Source organism: Myxocyprinus asiaticus, chromosome 20, assembly GCF_019703515.2.
Source record: "Myxocyprinus asiaticus isolate MX2 ecotype Aquarium Trade chromosome 20, UBuf_Myxa_2, whole genome shotgun sequence".
Lineage (NCBI taxonomy): Eukaryota > Metazoa > Chordata > Actinopteri > Cypriniformes > Catostomidae > Myxocyprinus > Myxocyprinus asiaticus.
Genome location: NC_059363.1, coordinates 46,301,947 through 46,320,880, shown reverse-complemented (window position 1 = coordinate 46,320,880; position 18,934 = coordinate 46,301,947). Strand labels below are relative to the sequence as shown.

Genomic DNA, 18,934 nt, shown 5'->3' with positions numbered 1-18,934 from the left:
TCTCGCCTTCTGACGGTCACGATCACTGTCTTTCGTGTCTGGGCACTGCTCACGCAGAGACAGCGTTCGTGGATGGTCATGTTCTCATTGCGAGAATATGTCCATGGCAACGTTGCGGTTGCGGCTCACCTTCGTAAGAAAGCGAGCCACCCCAGAGGCTCCCACTTCGGTCCTTTTACCCATGGGTATGAGGCCAGCGCAGCTAGTACTGGGGGCGATTTGGGGACCCCAATGGGACCGCCTCCGCCGGGTATCCCCCGCGGACCTCCCATTCCCCAGCACGCTCGTCTGCCCCGATCGGGCTTCCAGATGAGTCCGCCGGCTCGTCTCATGGCGAGTTCGACCTCTTATTCGGAGCCCGCGAAAGTGATGAGCTCTCGAGCGCAACATCGGAAAGCGGGCTCGTCCAGTTGGAAGTCTCAGCTGGGCTCCTCCCTTCGGGGTCGATTGCCCAGTCACAGGCTGATGCGGAGATGACGACATGCTTTCCCGGGCAGCCACGAGCGTCGGCTAGAGTGGAACTCACTGCTCTTCCCTGAACCTTCAAGGTCGCGGGAGGCACTTTTTACTGCCCGGTCCCGATCTTTTCAGCTTCCCCGCCCTCACTACCCTCGATGGTGGGGCGGCCAAGGGCTATTCGGCAATCCCCCGGTAGATAAAGGCGCTCGCGGTGCACCTATGCCCGCAGAGCACTGCCACCTGGTACGGGTGCCCAAAGCCCCCGTCCAAGGCCTGTAGGTTTACGTCGTCTCTGACGGCCAAGGCCTATGGTGCCGCTGGACAAGCCACCTCCGCCCTGCACGCCATGGCTCTCCTGCAAGTCTGCCAAGGTGCTAAAGGAACTGCACGAGGGTAGTCCCACCCTGGGATTGATGCAGGAACTGCGCTCGGCGACCGACCTCGCTCACCGAGTGATGGAGGTCACGGCGCGGTCTCTCGGGCAGACGATGGCAACACTAGTGGTCCAGGAGCACCACCTTTGGCTCAACCTGGTCGAGATGGGTGAGGCCGACAAGACACGATTCCTTGCTGCCCCCATTTCCCAGGCGGGCCTATTCGGCGACACCGTCGAGGACTTTGCCCAGCAGTTCTCGATGGTAGAGCAGTAGATGGATGCTAGACGGCGTATCCTGCCCCGGCATGGCTCAAGATCCCGCACCATGTCTACACATCGCCAAAGGCGTCCCCCTGCGGTGACTGCACCGGCTCCACCGCGGCCCGGCCCCGGCATGGAGCCCACTGCAGGAAGCAGATGCCACCCGTCTCGCGGCCGCCCAGAACCCATGAAAGGCTTCAAAGCGTCCTTGAGACGGGCGACCCAGGGACAACGAAATCCGCTGCTCTGGAGCTGGTAAGCAGATCTCCATCTTTTTGTTACCTTTTGCATTTAATTGCGCTGCATGCCCAAGTGGCTGCAGTACTCAAGAGCTCAGCAAGAGTGGTTTCCTTGTTCCCTGGGTCACTTATCCAGTGTGCACGGCCGTTATCATGACCACCGTCCACCACTCTATTTGGCAGGTTTGGCGCTCCAGCGGCGGTCTCCCACCCCTGAGCGCCCAGCTGTGGCACAAATCCACCCCCAATGTGACAGTCTCCACGGGTCACGAGGACAGGCCTCTTCCTCCCCCATCCCAGGCTGTTCCGGGGGTGGTCACAAGGAGCCAGGTAAGTGCTTCGATGTCCTTAGACTCAGCACGGCCACGACGTGGTGTGGCACCTCGAGCTCCAACCCGCCGCAAGGCCCCACCTGCCAGTACGTCCGATGACATTGTCCCTTTGGCGCTTTCCAATCTGTCACGAGGGCTGGTCAAGACCGTCCGACTCGGCTGCGCGATTCACTTCGCCGGGCATCCGCCCAGGTCCAGCGGTGTCCACTTCACCTTGGTGAAAGACGAAAATGCTGCTACCTTGCGTAGAGATTGCTACCCTCCTACGGAAGGGCGCGATAGAACCTGTCCCTCCAGCCGAGATGAAGAAGGGGTTTTTCAGCCCCTATTTCATCGCACCGAAAAAAGGCGGTGGGTTGAGGCCAATCTTGGACCTATGAGTTCTGAACTAGGCTTTACACAGACTACCGTTCAAGATTCTGACGCAAAAACGCATTCTGGCGAGCGTCTGACATCAAGATTGGTTCACGGCTGTAGACCTGAAGGATGCGTACTTCCACATCTCGATCCTTCCTCGACACAGACCCTTCCTGCGGTTTGCGTCCGAAAATCAGGCGTATCAGTACAAAGTCCTCCTTTTCGGCCTGTCCCTGTCTCCTCGCATCCTTACGAAGGTCGCAGAGGCTGCACTTGCCCCATTAAGGGAGGTGGGCATTCGCGTTCTCAACTATCTCGAAGACTGGCTAATCCTAGCTCTTTCTCGAGACATGTTGTGCGCACACAGGGACCTGGTGCTCTTACACCTCAGCCGACTAGGGCTTCGGGTCAACTAGGAAAAGAGCAAGCTCCTCCCGGTTCAGAGCATCTCTTTTCTCAGTTTGGAGTCTCCTTGACGGTGCACCTTACGAACGAGCGTGCCCAGTCTCTGCTGGCCTGTTTGAAGGCGTTCAAACAGAAACAGCGGTTCCACTGAAACTTTTTCAGAGGCTCCTGGGGCATATGGCATCCTCGGCGGTGGCCACCCCACTCAGGTTGATGCATATAAGGCCGCTTCAGCACTGGCTCCAGACTCGAGTCCCGAGATGGGCATGGTGCCACGGGACACGTCGCGCGGTCATCATGCCGGTCTGTCACCGTCTTTTCAGCCCTTGGACCGACCTCTCATTTCTACGGGCAGGTGTTCCTCTAGAACTGGTCCCCAGGCAAGTCGTGGTCACGACAAGTGCCTCCAAAACGGGCTGGGGTGCTGTTTGCAACGGGAACGCAGCCGCCGGCCTTTGGATGGGTCCGCGACTGCATTGGCACATCAACTGCCTCGAGTTCTTGGCAATTCTGCTCACCCTGTGGAGGTTTTGGCCATTGATCCAGGGCAAGCACGTGTTAGTTCAGACAGACAAGACGACAACGGTAGCATATGTCAACCGCCAAGGTGGTTTGCGCTCTTGTTGTATGTCACAACTCGCCCATTGTCTCCTCCTCTGGAGTCAGCAGCATTTCAAGTCACTGCAAGCCACTCATATCCCGGGGAACCTCAACACTACAGCGGATGCGCTGTCACGACAGGTTACCCTCAGGGGAGAGTGGAGACTCCACCCTCAGGTGGTCCAGCTGATTTGGAGTCGATTCGACAGAGACAGGTGCACCTGTTCGCCTCCCAAGAATCCTCCCCACAGCCCGCTCTGGTACGCCCTGACTGAGGCCCCTCTCGGCATAGACGCGCTGGCACACAGCTGGCCCCCTGGCATGCGCAAATATGCGTTTTCCCCAGTAAGCCTGCTTGCACAGACCCTGTGCAAGGTCAGGGAGGACGAGGAGCAGGTCGTCCTGGTAGCACCCTACTGGCCCGTCCAGACGTAGTGCTCAGACCTCACGCTCCTCGCGACAGCTCCCCCCAGGCGAATTCCCCTGAGGAAGGACCTTCTTTCTCAGGGACGGGGCACCATCTGGCACCCGCGCCCAGACCTCTGGAATCTCCATGTCTGGCCCCTGGATGGGACGCGGAAGACCTAAGCGGTGGTAGACACGATCACTCAGGCTAGGGCCCCCTCTACGAGGCGCATGTATGCCTTTAAGTGGCGTCTGTTCGCTAAGTGGTGTTCTTCCCGTCGAGAAGACCCCCAGAGATGTGCAGTCAGATCAGTGCTTTCCTTCCTGCAGGAGAGGTTGGAAGGGAGGCTGTCCCCTTCCACCTTGAAGGTGTACATTGCCGCCATAGCAGCACACCATGACGCAGTCAACGGTAAGTCCTTAGGGAAGCATGACCTGATCATCAGGTTCCTAAGAGGCCCCAGGAGGCTGAATCCCTCCAGACCGCACCTCGTTCCCTCACTGGACCTCTGTAGTTCTTCTGGGTCTACAGAGAGCCCCCTTTGAGTCTTTGCAGTTAGCCGAGCTTAAGGCACTCTCCTTGAAGACTGCCCTCCTGACTGTGCTCACTTCCATCAAGAGGGTAGGTGACCTACAAGCGTTCTCTGTCAGCGAAACGTGCCTGGAGTTCGGTCCAGGTTACTCTCACGTGATCCTGAGACCCTGACCGGGCTATGTGCCCAAGGTTCCCACCACCCCTTTAGGGACCAGGTGGTGAACCTACAAGCACTGCCCCAGGAGGAGGCAGACCCAGCCCTGTCGTCGCTGTGTCCGGTGCGTGCTTTACGCTTCTATTTGGATTGCACGCAGAGCTTTAGAATCTCTGAGCAGCTCTTTGTCTGCTTTGGTGCACAGTGGAAAAAAAGCGCCGTCTCCAAGCAGAGGATCGCCCACTGGCTCATTGATGCCATAACTATGCAATATGTCTCTTAGAACATGCCACCCCTGGTAGGGCTACCAGCCCATTCTTCCAGGGGTGTAGCGGCTCCCTGGGCCCTGGCCAGGGGTGCCTCTCTAACAGACATTTGCAGAGCAGCGGGCTGGGCAACACCCAACACCTGTGCAAGGTTCTACAACCTCCGGGTGGAACCAGTTTCATCCCAGGTAGTGGCACGCAACACAAGCGGATAAGCCTGGGATAGCTGGCCGGGTGTATCACTTGCACATAGCGCCTTCCACCTCTCTTGGAGCTGAAGACGTGCGCCATTAATTCCCAGTAGTGTTCACAAACTTTGTTCCCTGGTTGACTTCCTCCGAGCCCTGTGGCAGTCGAGTTTTCAGAGAGACTCGCTGCCGGCCCAGTACACATGCTAACTAAGAGCCCTGTTCTGGGGTAGGTGCTCCGCATGTGGTGGTTCCCTGTAAGGCTAACCCCATGCGATTTATATCTTCCGCTAGTTCCTTTCCCTGCTGGCAAACTGCGTCTTCCTTGGGCAGAGCCCCTCTGCCCCAGTCTCCATGTTTGTAGTAACTCCTCCCCCATTGGGTAGGATCTACCTTGAAGACTCTCCAGATGGTTGGAAAGATCATATGACGTATTCTTCCACTTAAATATCCCCCCCTCTCTTTGGGGCGAAGTGTGGTCTCCGTGGTGTCTTCCCCTTGGGGGACACCCCCCAACTAGACCTGGTGGCCCGGTCGGATAATCCTCCTCCTTTTTTAGGGAGTGGAAAAAAGAGAAGGGGAAAAGAGGCCATGACTGGGTTAAGCCTGTCTCTATCTCTTGGGTAGTCGACTTGTCCCCAAAGGGCCGTTCGACACTCATAACTATGTTGGGGGAGGTTACGTGTTGACCTGGTGTGCTGGCTATGAGGCACACAGTAGTCTGCCCACCACACACCGCCAGTTCACTTAATACAGTTCAGCCAATTGTGGCATTTCGTATAGGGACCCCTAGTGTCACTACATTGACACAACGTCAAGTGAGTGACAGATAGGGAACATCATGGTTACTTGTGTAACCTCCGTTCCCTGATGGAGGGAACGAGACATTGTGTCCCTCCTGCCACAACGCTGAACTACCCGCTGAAATGGCCGGACCTTACATCGGCTCCTCAGCATAAAACCTGAATGAGTGGTTGCATACCAGCTCCTGTTATGTCTCGTATGTCCGGGGGAGTGGCATGCAAATACCACTCGCCAATTTTCATTGGCCTTTTATCAAAGACCAAAGGTGTCTCGGGCTCCCAAGAGTGACCCCTCTTCAGGGAACGGAGGTTACACAAGTAACCATGACATTTTCATAGTTTAAAGAGAATTTTGAAGGTTGTATATCCCTTGTGTAGTTGAATACTTGGCCAATTTGAAGAGAGATTTGAAGGTTTTATATTCTTTGTGTAGTTTGAATACTTGTTGGACATAAAGATATTTGAAATTTAAAGGTTATTTAAGCCTTGTATAGTTTCAAAGCCTTAGTGGAAAGGAAAAGGAAGTGAAGGGAAAATTAATGATGAGGAACGTTTTAGATCAGGTTTGCCTGACTAATAACATTTTACTTTGATCTTACATATTAAAATTAGTCATTAAGTATATTGTTTTTATTGATTTAGATATTGATGCATGGGGTAGTGTAGTGGTGCATTCACCTGTGAATGCACTGTCTTGTTTGAATGGACTATAATAATCCTCAGGAAACCAAGCAAATGGTGGAGAGTTTGGAAAAGATTCCTGATGAAGATCACTGCATCATTTCCAATGTTTTCCAGGGGTTTATTCTGGAGGCGAGGTTGGCATCTAGAGTTCTTACCTTTACCTGGAGAAATCCTTTTATTTTGTATTCTTGCAGGTTCTGCCAGTGGTTTATCATTGGGTTTTGTCGTTTTACTTTTTCTTCCTTGTGAAAGTGACCTGGAAGAAGTCTACACACAGAAGAACAAGAGTGCCAGTTTTTTCTGGGGACAAAGTGTCACAGCAGTAGAACTGAGAGGAACAGTGACTTTAGAGAACCCAAAACATGCCAGAACACAGAGAGTGAGTGACAGTTCATCATGTTTTACAAGCATGCGTGTACTGTATATATTTACAGTATATACTGCATGTATGTATATGTGTGATAATATGTCACAATACTGAATGAACGTTTGAATAACATATAGTGGTCTTGATTTAAATATTTTAAAGCTGAAGCGTGTAGTTTGTGCTTCACTAGCACCACCAAAGAGAGTTGCTGAAATATTTACTGTTTAAACAGATGGAAGCAGATTTTTCATTTTTGGGTGAACTATTTCTTTAATACTGACATAATATTTTCAAGTCAATAACTTTGCAGAGTGTTTTATGCTTATTAGGATTATGATTAATAATCCACTATTTTTTAACAATTACCATGTAAATAATAGAAACTGAGTTGGGAATTCATTCAGACTCTAGTTAATAATGCAAACATGTGATAAAAGCGCATTATCTACGCAGGAACAAAGATTTTTTTTTGCACCCTTCCATCGCTTGCAAAATTAATAAATGTTTAGAATTATGTACATTTGTCTGTATTTTTCTGTTTAATAAATAGCAAACTATGGCAAAGTACAATAACATTATCAAGCTTATTTCCTTTATTTTCTGTTAAGCAGCTGTGTCTAACAACCTGGACTCTGCTGGTTTAGAAAAAATGGACACAATCAGTAAGACACAAAACACAGACAGTAGCACAATTCTAATGGCAGATGGATGAAATAGTTTACCTCACAGCATGGACAATTACAGTGCAGCTAAACAGAGTAACAAAATCAAATGCAACACATTGCAAAATGGATGCATTAGAAATAAAAGCCAATACGGAGGCTGCACGAGTGTTGAAGTACAGCCAAACACATTAAATGCCGCTGAGACAGATGCAGGGGAAGATGCGGCAAGGAAAACTCACCCTACTGTCATCAGAAGCAAAACAACTCTGTCAAAATCAGTTAAACAGCGGCCTGAAATTGGCCAGAGTATGAAATCCTGTCCCAGAGAGCCCAGCCCGACATACTACACAGCTTTAGATTGTGACCACATTGTCCTGCAGCACTGCCTTGTGCTGCCTGCACCTGATCCTCCACCTTACATCCAGTCCCCTCCACACCCTCTTGCAGTCTCTACCTCCTCCGCCGTCATACCTCCTCCTCTGAGTGTCACATGGGCATCCCCAGGCACGATTTCTACTGGTTCAATATTGGCCCCTGAGGCACCTCGACTGGTTCAGCCCACCGATATGAATACCTCCTACATCTCCAGAGCTCCAGTGCACACCTTCACCCATAGATTATCACACCCATCATCAGCAGGGCAAGGTAATCTGACTGAAGTTAATATGGGAAAACTATGAATTTTGGATGATTTTAAAATATGGATAATTATGTTTCTCATGCTTGTCACAAGGGCTGTACGGAATAGCTATTTTTTTTCCCCAATCAGATGAACCATCATTCCAACCAAATAGCCATTGTAGCCAAGTTGATTCAAATGCAATAAGTAAAATAAATATAATCAAGGCATTTTATTGATTATTCTAATTTATTTTGCACAAATATAACAATGCATAGTCATAAACAACAGTATTTACCTACAAATAAAACATTTTTATAAATGAAAAATGCCACACATAGACTTTGATGGACATTTTTGAGTGATGACATAAACAAATGGTTGATTCTCAGTTTTGAATCAAATCTGTCATTGAAACAGACAGTTTGAACTGATTCACAGAAATTAATCAAATGTATTGTTGTATTGTTCATCACTGTCTTAACGTTCTCATACAAGTAAGGATGCCAGCAGCCATTTCACCCTGTAGCTCAAAACTGGTTGCCTACTGAACTAAGCAGGGCTAATCCTGGTCAGCACCTAGATGGGAGACCACCTGAGGGGGTGCTCACCCTGCGGACTGTGTAGGTCCTAATGCCCCAGTATAGTGATGGGGACACTATACTGTATAAAGTCACCGTCCTTCGGATGAAATGTTAAACCGAGGTCCTGACTCACCGTGGTCATTAAAAATCCCAGGACACTTCTCGAAAAGAGTAGGGGTGTAACACTGGTGTCCTGGCCAAATTCCCCCCATTGGCCCTTATCAGTCATGACTTCCTAATAATTCCCATCCATTAATTGGCTCTATCACTCCACTCTCTCCTCTCCACCAATAGCTGATGTGTGGCGAGCGTTCTGGTGCACTATGGCTGCTGTCGCATCATCCAGGTGGAATGTAGTGTCAGAAAAGTGCTATATAAATGTAACATTCATTCATTCATTCATTCAAGGATTGTTAAACTAGTCTAACAATACACTCTTTCAGAAATGTGATGTGGCCTAATTAACCCTAAAGCTATGTTCAAACTGTCAGTCCATATCTGATTTTTGTGCATGTCCTGTTGGAAACCAATCATATTTAGCAAGTCTGAATGGCAAAAAAATAACATGAAATACGAATGTTTGCCATTAACTGTTTGTCATAATTGGAAGATATTTGCCGACGAACAGTTTGCTAGAAGTGTAATATACAGTATGTGCCAATTGTTTAGTGAAGAACAGTTTGCCAGAAGTAGAAGATATTTGATACTTGCCAAATGTTTGCCAAATAACTGTCTGCCAGACATAGTAGATCTTTTCCAAAGGTTTGCAAAAAAATGTTTAGCCAGTTTGACAAACTCTCCATAGTTCAGGGTTCCCGCGGATCCTTAAAATGTCTTAAATTCAGTTTGCCAAAATGTAAGGTCATAAAAAGTCTTAAATATCTTAAATGATACAACAAAAGTCTTAAATTATAATTTAAAGAGGTCTTAAATTTGGGGGTAGAAAGACAGGAATCGTGATATGACCTAATGTGATTATCAAACTTCATAAGAATATGATTTAATTAAATAAGTGCATGCGCTGCATCCTTCAGAGTGAAAACATGACAGTTATATTTTCTCCAAGCTTGTGAGTGTTTCCAGCTGTTGCAGAGCAGTTCACAATCATTAAGCCATATCGGAAATTTATGACAAGCGATTACTGATGTAGTTAATGAAATATGACAATGTTTATTTTTAATTATTTATATTGTAATACATTGTAGATTAATGTAGGAGTGCACATTTTCTTTTTCTGTTTGAATGAGCTCGAAGCAGCGAAGGGCAAATATTTCAAAATAAGAGTCCCCAGTGTATTTCACAGTTAAAGTGCCTTTAAAGTTAAAAGTTCAATGCTATGAATAAAGTGCATCTGGAATTGAATTAAATTTGGACTCTTGTAGCCTCTGTCTGGCCCTCCCCATTGCAGGAAGGAAAGACTAAGAACATGTAAAATAGGCTACCAATTCTTTCAACATATTATCGACACAATCCAATATCGGTCAACCTCTAATTTGTATTTATTTATGTAATGGCACATAAACCGATTTTAATGTGATATATATGTGGAAAACATGTCTGGAGTATTTTAAACTTGCATATATCCTACCCTGTTTTACTGATAAGCAATGTTAAGGCCATTTTGAATATGTGCCCCTGCCTTAAGAGTCTGTGATACATGATTTATTTTGAGATTGTGTTGGTTTGTTTTGGTATGGGGATACCGTATTAATTTGATTTGTTCAGGAATTGAAAAAGGTCTTAAAAAGTCTTAGATTTGATTTTAAAAACTCTGCAGCAAACCTGTAGTTGCCAAAGGTTTCCTGCAAAGTCACCACTACAGCTACAGTGTTGCCAGCATTTAGCAAACTTCTGTTTTGTTTGCCCCAAAATAGTTTTTGTTTGCCTAAAGGGTTTTCAGTACCTGGTCTCAACTTTATCTATAAACTTCAAGTTTCTACTGTTATTCAGTACACACTGGCAACATTTTATACACTTTAATTAGAACCTTTTCTTTATTTTATTTTTTTGTGGACACATGGGACAAATGGTTGTGAAACAGCCAGTAGAATGTGTGCTGGTGCAAATGTCAGAGTAAGAATGTGTCAGTGTCTGAAGAAAGCTGCGGGATACTGGAAGGATTGCACATTAACAGAAAGCTACAGAAAAAGTGTGTTTGTCAGGAGAGTGTGAGGGGAGCAGGAGACAGGAGGAGTCAGTTCCGTGTCTCTCTGTGTGGTCTCATTATCAGATGCTTCACAGGGGAGGTGCACTCTGGTGATATTTAACAAGTAGACCGTTTTCCCTCTAAGTAATTGACTCTTATACATAAAAGAATGTTACACACTGGCACCAAGAGGAGGGGAAAGATCAGTTCATGCCCCACTTTTCCTTTCCTTTAATACCTGAAGCATTTTAATGGGAATCCCGCTGACTGTCTGCTCTCTGAGAGGACGCTGGACCACACAGATTTCCTGACTCCATGTTACTGAATGCTGGTGCTTTAGAAAGTGAAGCTCACTCATGTCATGTACGAGACTTTCCAGTTTTATTGCTTAAACATTTACATGAACAAATTGTTATTGTGTTTTCTGGTAAAATTGGAACATAATCAAAAGTCTGGAACTACATAATTTATTACAGTAAATATAGGCTTTGTATCATTGTACATAACAGCCATAAAATTCATATTTATACATGCTACCTATAAAAACCCATATGTTCAATATGTGAAATCATTACTTTTTACATTTTATTTTTCATATTTATACTACTACCTGTACAAACCCATTTGAACATGATTTCCTTTGCACAGTCCTGTATATAACAACTCATATGAATGTACATATGCTTTTCATCTTATCTTGTCATTCCGTGTCCAGCTGTTGTATTTTTGTATGTACTGGAAGCTTCTGATCAGAGGCCAAATTCCTTGTGTGTGTGGGCACAGCTGGGCAATAACACACCAATATCTGATGGTATCAGGTGGTAATACCATGGTACTCCATTCTGTATTTACATGGTTCTTCAAAGTACTTTAAAGAATACCACGGTACTACCATGGTAATTTGATATATGGTTACCATATTAATTTACCATTGTATTTACATAGTGCTACCAGGTTATGGTACATGTCCAAAAAACATGGTAATGTTATGGTAATTTTTTATGTGTTTTCATGTCGGCTACTAAATGTTTTGATACTCTTTTGGTGGTAAAATGTCTTTATATGCAGTGCCGTTCACAAGCTTAAAGATTTTCATCACTGGCAAATGATAGGATACATTTGCAGGTTTGGTTTCCATTGATTGAAGATATACTGCAACCAGCGTTATCTTTATTTTCCGTGTTTTAAAAAATTCCTTTAGCGTGTTGGCCATTGAGAGCATGCACCAAATAATTCAGCCACCCACGGGTAGGCATTATGAACAGTAGCAAAATCTCCGAGTAGGCAACGGAGGCAATGCGTCCTAAAAAATGTGGATAAAAATAAATAAATTACAGTACATAAATAAAATAATAAAATAATTTGAAATATGAGCTCCAATAATGTGTAAAGCAGTCAACTTTCTAAAGTCAAACAGCAACACCTAGCGGATAAAGTTTCAGAGGGGGGCAAAAGTCTCTCAAACCTCCCTTCAGCTCATTGTGATCTCATTCAGCTCTGAATGTGATGGGGGTAACTGCAGAATACAGCGATAAGTCACATGAGGGGAGACAATGGCTCTGATTAGCGCTGATTATTTCAATGTGCTGTCAGTCAGTGAATGCGATAGTGCCTGCATCTCATGCCCTTGTCTTCACAGCATGCCTCTGCAGATCGCAATGAATGGGATGAACTGATATCAGTGTAGAAACTATTTGCACAGTAAACAACTAACCAAAAACAGCACTTTTGGTCACGTCCAAATGAAAATGAACTTGAAATGACTTGAAATATGAAATGTTGTGCTAGTGAGCTGCTTGAGCGCTTGCTCTGAAATGTGGCAGCTCGTGCTTTCATGAAACCTGCGGTGTTTACCAAGGAGTACATGACAAATTATCCAAAGGTATTTCATATGCCTTCCCATACAGAAATCTGATATATAATAGTTAACATATATAATGTTAATTTTTTTGGGCTTATATGTACATAGCATATTCAAATAAGATGATAATAAACTATGATTTAAGGGAAATATATGGTACATATAGAACAACAGCCATCTTTAGTATTTTGAAATATATGTTGTTGCTTTTATGTGCAAGTATTCCAGCTAAAAATTTTTGGTTCCCAGAACGTTTCCAGAACATACATTTTTAAGGTTTGTTTTTGGTTAGCAAGGAAAGCTTTTTAGGTTTGTAGAACGGTCCCCTAATGTTCTGTTAACATTCTATTAATGTTCTCCAATCATCCCCTAACCTCAATTTTCATCATATTTTATTTACATATTCATGCATTCATACATCATTAATCATAAATAAAACAATCAGTCTGTATAATTACATTAACATTAACATTAGATTAATTTCTTACCTCTGAAGTGTACAGTTTAGTGGAGACATCTGTGCTTCTCGTCATTAGTGGCCAATAAACAACAAAAACAACAACGATACAATTATACAGAATGAGTCTAATCTTTTTTCAAATTAATACCATATTTATTTAATCTCACATCTAGAAGCAATTATTTATTGAGGAAATCGACAAATGAATGTCAGTCAGTGAGTTACTCCAACGAAATGACTGTTCATTTTTAAATTCAGCAACGCGCATATTTATATTAGAGCAAGGGCGATTTCCAATTGAAAGTGATCCTCCCAATGCCCTATTGACTCAGTTCTTGATCTGGGAACTCCGAAGGGAGCATGGCATTACTGTATGAATTTACTCTTCACTAGCAGTCTTGTGGAAAGGCCCTTTGTGGAAAAATATATTTTCTTACATTAATTTTGAACGACCTTTCAAATCGCATCCTCTTCTTGCAGTCCTCTTCAAGAGTACAAAATTGCTATTTGGAAGATGCCCGAAAAAAGCGTGTGCAGACCTAAGGCGCGTGCATTAGATGCAGAATAGGTAGATAGTGCATGTATTGTACAGTTGTGCTCAAAAGTTTACGTACCCTTGGAGAATTGGTAATATATGTACCATTTTTAAAGAAAACATGAGTGAGCAGGCAAAACACATTTCTTTTATTTCTTATGGGATTCATATTCAACTGTAGGTTATAACAGAATGGCACAATCATAAAACAAAACATGGCAACAAAGAAAAAAATGAAATGACCCCTGTTCAAAAGTCTGCATACCCTTAGTTCTTAATACTGTGTATTGCCCCCTTTAGCATCAATGGCGGCGTGCAGTCTTTTGTAATAGTTGTCTATGAGGCCCCAAATTCTTGCAGGTGGTATAGCTGCCCATTCGTCTTGGCAAAATGCCTCCAGGTCATGCAAAGTCTTTAGTCGTATTGCATGAACTGCACGTTCGAGATCTCCCCAGAGTGGCTCAATGAGATTAAGGTCAGGAGATTGTGATGGCCACTCCAGAACCTTCACCTTTTTCTGCTGTAACCACTGGAGGGTCAACTTGGCCTTGTGCTTAGGATCATTGTCGTGCTGGAAAGTCCAAGAGTGTCCCATGTGCAGCTTTCATGCAGAAGAATGCAAATTGTCTGCCAGTATTTTCTGATAACATGCTGCATTCATCTTGCCATCAATTTTCACAAGATTCCCCGTGCCTTTACAGCTCACACACCCCCAAAACATCAGTGAGCCACCACCATGCTTCACACTGAGTATGGTATTCTTTTCACTATAGGCCTTGTTGACCCCTCTCCAAACATAGCGCTAATGGTTGTGACCATAAAGCTCTATTTTGGTCTCGTCACTCCAAATTACAGTGTGCCAGAAGCTGTGAGGAGTGTCAAGGTGTTGTCGGGCATATTGTAACCAGACTTCTTTCTGGCATCTCGACCATGCAGCTCGTTTTTGTTCAAGTATCATCGTATTGTGCTCCTTGAAAACAACCACACTGTCTTTTTCCAGAGCAGCCTGTATTTCTCCTGAGGTTACCTGTGGGTTTTTCTTTGTATCCTGAACAAAGATACAAAAAAAAATTCTGGAAGTTGTGGCTGAAATCTTTCTTGGTCTACCTGACCTTGGCTTGGTATCAAGAGATCCCCAAATTTTCCACTTCTTAATAAGTGATTGAACAGTACTGACTGGCATTTTCAAAGCTTTGGAAATCTTTTTATATCCTTTTCCATCTTTATAAAGTTCCATTACCTTGTTACGCAGGTCTTTTGACAGTTCTTTTCTGCTCCCCATGGCTCTGTATCTAGCCTGCTCAGTGCATCCACGTGAGAGCTAATAAACTCATTGACTATTTATTCACAGACACTAATTGCAATTTAAAAAGCCACAGGTGTGGGAAATTAACCTTTAATTGCCATTTAAACCTGTGTGTGTCACCTTGTGTGTCTGTAACAAGGCCAAACATTCAAGGGTATGTAAACTTTTGATCAGGGCCATTTGGGTGATTTCTGTTATCAATATGATTTAAAAAGGAGCCAAACAACTATGTGATGATAAATGGCTTCATATGATCACTATCCTTAAATAAAAGACAGTTTTTTTGCATGATCAGTCATATTTTCAAAATCAATGCCAAAATGTAAACATTTCTGCCAGGGTATGGCAAACTTTTGAGCACAACTGGATAGTGTATGCTTTCCACATCTGTTCATTTTAATGTGTTCAATTCCCATATCCCGTGATGTTACTTTGAATTTACTTTTATGTCAGTCTTTGTTGTCCATCAACCTCTCTGAAAAATAATCTAATGAAAATTATATATATATATATATATATATATATATATATATAAAACCTAAAAATAACGTAAAAAGAGAACGTTCTATAGTTCTTATTAGGTTATCCCTAAAAACCACCCTGTAACGTTCTGGGAAAGTTAGTTTATGGCTATAAAAATAAAACCTAAAAATAACCATTAGGGAACGTTCTGTGTAGGTTCTTATTAGGTTGTCACGCATAAACCTCCCTGCAACGTTATGGGAAAGTAAGTTTATAGTTGCAAAAATAGAACCTAAAGAGAATGTTCCTAGAACGTTAGGAATTGGTTCCCAAAAAACTAACCAAATGGGAACCAAACCCTAACATTAGGGGAACGTTCTGTGTTTGCTGGGATGAGTTTTTTTATATCATATATTTTTATGTAGGTGTAACGTGTTGGCTGCTGGCAATGATGATGAAGACGAAGATGATGAGAACCCAAGTGCAGTTTTAATTACAGAACGTGAAATCCAAAAACCCTAACTAAATATAAACGTGAACACGGCTTGACTAAAAACTTGACTTGACAATAAACGTGGCCTGACATAAACTTCTACACTCACATTCAATACTTGACCACTACACAGTGGAAAACATGAGGCTTAAATACAAGACATGGGAGAACATAGACCAATGAACAAACAGAACTCATAACAAGTTAATTAAACAATAACCCAATGAAAACATGACACATGAACATGGAGAGAAAACAGGAATCACATGACAAGGGAAACAGGAACACATGACATGAACCAGGAACTAGAATTTCAAAATAAAAGACATGAATCAACACAATGCACATGACAGTAGGCCAACATTTTTATATCATCTGTTGTGTTAAATCAAATGATTTGCATTGGTTTAAACTAAAAGCTATATAAATGTCAAATTACATTTACATTGGACTAAAAAAAAAACAGCAATGCTGAAATGGCACTCTGCCTCCTCATTTCAAAAGTCCACCACACGCCACTGATTATGAGTCATTCAGATTGAATCGTGAACTGATTCAGACCTCTTTGCTATCACGTGTGACCAATTCATTGTGAGGAAACGACTGAAATGAGTGATTCATTTGTGAATCTTTAGTTCTGATTCAAAACTGCCGATTGTAATGAGTTGGATGTCATTCACTGACTATGGTTTAATTGTTATAGCTGCCTATTTGCATTTTGAATTAAAAGACAGTGGAAGATTCTGTTAATTGGGAATATAAATAATTCCTGATTTAGATGTAATTTCGTAGACACAGTTTATAGAACCACCAGAATTGGTTGATATTTTCAACCTTGCATTCCTTGCCTTGGAAGTTTTACCGGCAAGTGTTTTTAACACTTCATTCAAATAATTTCTGCTTTAATGAGTGAAAGTATAGCAACTGCAGCCTACCAACTTAAAAAAAAAAAGTTTTTTTTTTTTAGACATGTTTAATTTTGCTACTTAAAAAGATTTATATATATATACAGGAATAGCATGCATTAGCTATGAATTTGGATGGAATGGTTGACTGTGTGATTCTTCATGTATGAACAGCACAGAACACTCAAGCTTTGTTTTATAGTTGCCTCCCGTGACCCTACCGTGACGCCACATGTACTTTTATAAAGAACTTTTCAGCTTCAGCATGGAACATTAGCACAAACCATCATCACAACCCAACATAACTCGGACCATTTAGATCCAAATATAGAGGCAGCACAACACAACAACATTCACATTCATAAAAATATATTATTCATTCACCATCAACAAAAATCATTTAAATGTGTTAACAATGTCACCGTTATACTGACATGTTTTTTTAAATATGTTGAGCTTGTTAAAAATGTAATATTTAAATGCCCATATTAGACCTGTTGTCAACCGAGGCAGTGAAAGGAAAGGGGAATCGATTTTTGTGTAATACTTGATGTCATAAAAAGATGGCTAATAGGGGTGGAGGTAACAGTGTTTCATATTTATGAATTATATAAATAATAAAAAAGAAATAATAATCTAAATTAAACTAACAGACCCAGAAAGGAAAAATATTTTGAGCTCTATTTTAAGAACGATGAAGTCAAGGTACAAGTGGGTTGGCAAAATCGCATGCGCAAAACGTGCAAGCATTAAATAAAGGCAGCCCATTCATAAGACGTTGATAGCTAGTGTAAATGGGTTGAATGCAAAGGCTCTGATTTATGTCCTTGCAATTGGGTACCCTGAACTATCAAGAGGATCCAGAATCAGATACTGTACCTACTGACTGAATAATACTTAATGTTTTTACTTAAAAGTTTTTACTGCTGGTAAGAGGAGGATTCAGACTGATTGCTGCAACTGCAAGGAAAAGTGTAAAGATGCAATAAATCATCAAGATGCTACATTTCAGCACAACTGGAAATGAATAGTGACCAATCAAACACAAAGCACAGACAAATACAGTATATTAGACTATAAAAAATCAGACTGATTCTCCCGCTGAAATCAGAAACACAGTAACTACGCCCTTCTTGAAAATCAGGTATACCTCTATGACGCTCTGTATACGTGTGGAAATGGCGACGTTCATCTGGACTAAATTGGATGTAGTCTCCCATAAATTGAGAATGTTAGTATCGTTAATCATATTCATCTACTGGCACACAACATCATGTATTAATGGGATAGTTCACCCATAAATGAAAATGTCATTATTTACTATCCCTCTTGTTGTTCTAAACCAATATGATTTTTTATTTATTTTTTGGTACACAAAGGGTTTAGGCTGAGGTAGCCACAGTCACATTGTACCCTAACCAGGCATGACAAGACACTCGATAAAAGGTGTCTTTTCTATGCTAATCAGATTTTTTGTCCTAACCAGCTACGGGAACGACGGGACATTCTGTCAATTGTTTGGTTTTTGTTCGATGTGAACTGGCACTGGTCCAAAATCTTTCTCATAACAGTATATTGAAGCTAGCATCTCACTAGTCGGTTAAAAACAACTTAATTTTAGTGGAGGGTGTCACACTTGCCCACTGTTCTGCTTTCTGTCCGACTCTTGCATTTCACTTGCGGTAAGCGAAACATCCAAAACCTCCAAAACATGTATGTATGGCTGCCTCAACATCTTCCATTTCTCTCTGTTTGATTTCTGAGTACTCCGGTTCAAACAAATAAGGCTGGCAATAAAAATACATCTTCTCTTTGACTTCAAACTCTTCATACATGTTTTGTACGTTCGGTTCCCTGGTGTGTGTGCAGCTGTGGTGTTGTGTTCTGCTATGAATATCTCTGTGGTGGTCCAGCTGGAGCAAAACAAAGCAAGTTTTCGCTGGAATGCCCCATCTTGTGAGTGGGGTCTGTGTGAACTGCTGCTCTTGTGTGTTCCTTGTACAAGGGCGCAACGGTCAGTGAAGCTTTTCACTAAATAATAAATCAGATATTGGTTTGTTTCTCACCAAACTTTGTCGTATGCCTTCAGAAAATACATGAGTGACATGTAATTATTTATTTGACTTCTGAATGATACTTCTGAAGCTTGAAGAGGGGGTCACCATCCTCTGCCGCTGTATGACATCAGTGAACAAAATGTTTCAAAATTTCTCTCCGTGTACCAAAAAAGAAAGAAATTCGTATTGGTTTAGAACAACAGTATGGTGTGTAAATAAAATAGTTAAACTATTCCTTTAACTAAAATTGTCAGGGACATCATTTTGTGTTCCACTGTAAATTCCACTTGCACTTTGATACCATAGCACCTGCTGGGAGAATCCTGAAACTGCAAATGCGCAGACTGAATTTAAACTTTGCGCTGAGAATAGATGTGGTTTTCAGACGTCTAAAGTGCAATGACTTATTT

General features: G+C 43.0%; 1 pseudogene; it reads left to right on the top strand.

The window, feature by feature from the left end:
• The window catches only part of LOC127411130 (tubulin polyglutamylase TTLL5-like), a 138,197-nt pseudogene extending 131,054 nt beyond the window's left edge, over positions 1-7,143 (top strand).
• The last annotated feature ends 11,791 nt before the right edge of the window (positions 7,144-18,934 follow it).